General features: G+C 45.9%; 1 pseudogene; it reads right to left on the bottom strand.

Moving 5' to 3' along the window:
- Positions 1-585: 585 nt before the first annotated feature.
- LOC114009333 (uncharacterized) lies at positions 586-689 on the bottom strand (annotated as a pseudogene).
- Between the last annotated feature and the right edge of the window lie 898 nt (positions 690-1,587).

Below are 1,587 nucleotides of genomic sequence, written 5' to 3'. Positions count from 1 at the left end.
ATTTATCCAAGTGGAGAAACCAAAGACCTCCATTTGGGGATGTTTGCTGCGACAGTGTTCATCCCGCAGCAGGACCGGTGGGCTGACCCTGCTGCGCAGTGTTTAAGTGCTGCACATGGAAAGCTGGATCCAATATGGTCACCACAATTTGAAACTTAGCCCCAGAGGCTTGAAAACCCTGCTGAGCACAGGTGTGTTTCCCAAATTCTGAGAATGGAGAAATGGAGAAAAAAGGGTTATGGCGTGACCACACCCCTTTGGGAAGCTCTCTCTCTCTCTCTGTCTCTCTCTTTCTGGTGAGCACATACACCCTCTGACAATAAAGAAAAAAGGAAAAGAAAAGTAAAACAGAACAGTTAACGTGTGTGTGTGTGTGTGTGTGTGTGTGTGTGCGTGTGTATGCTGAGAATATTTGTGAGGTGAATAAAAAATAATAAAAAAACAGAAGTTTTTTCAGGGACATGGGGACAGAAGTGGAGGGTGTGTTGTTTTTCATTGTGTGCTCTTGTGCTCTGAAAATTTTATCATGTGGATGTGTCATTTATTTTATTTATTATTTTCTTTTTATTCTTTCTTTCTTTTTCACACCAGAAGAGTCATGTGCCAGTGTTGTAATGAGGTTAGAGGGAGGCACATCTTACACAATAGTGTACAATTCCAGTGGTCACATTTATGAACCACAAAAGGATCATGCATATATACATAATTTAAACAGAAATTTGAACTATGAGAAAAATCTAAGCTATTTTAACTCTAATTACTCCCAAGTTTTTATTTCTAGAGCACTTATATGTCACAGATAGTGACTCTGGCCATGACCATAGAAGAATGGAAAGACATGCACTTTAGGGACCTGAGAAAAATGTGGGCTCCCCGGAGTCAGTCCCCACACACTGCTTCATGATGGCCCAGGAAAGGCGACCTCTCTGACCCTTGTCACTGACACTCAGTCTCCTAACCATGACCACACATCTAGCACCCAGCATTCCCTCAAGGCCTGAGCCTACAGCTTGGCGTTGACTGTCACTTGGTGCATGCCAGTCCGTGTTAAGTGTGTCACATGCATTAGTGTTGACGTCTTTGCCTTCTACTTCCCTCCATCTCCATAGCTGGCACACTTGTCCAGGCCACTGTCACTTCCTTACACTTGCCCCCTTGGGTCCTTTCTTCACACAGCTGCCTGAGTGAGCTTTGTACATGGCAAGTCATAAAGGTGATCACTCTGCATCCAACTCTCCCAACCCATTGTCATTAGTATGAAGTTCAAACTCGTCACCATGGCTCCAAGGCCTGGCATGACCTGGGCTTTCCCCGCTCTCTTTCTCACTTCTCCCACTCTGTTGGTTGCTCCGTTCCAACCATGCTAGCCCTCTTTCTGTTCTGAGAAGAACTCGAGCATATTCCTGTTCCAGGGCCTTTGCGTTTGCTCTTCCCTCTGACTGGAGCCCTTCACGTTGCTGTGTCTTATCCTTAAGTTCTTGGCTCTACGTCACCCTTCAGAATGGCCTCCCTGGGCCCAGCCTTGGTGTTGTAGGAGGCAGCATACTGACCTGCAGTTGGATCCCAACTTGACCTGGAACATGCTGG

This window comes from Tupaia chinensis, unplaced genomic scaffold, assembly GCF_000334495.1.
Source record: "Tupaia chinensis unplaced genomic scaffold, TupChi_1.0 Scaffold000520_1, whole genome shotgun sequence".
Taxonomy (NCBI): domain Eukaryota; kingdom Metazoa; phylum Chordata; class Mammalia; order Scandentia; family Tupaiidae; genus Tupaia; species Tupaia belangeri.
Note: the sequence above shows the minus strand (reverse complement) of the source record. Positions and strands in the feature narration are given on the sequence as shown.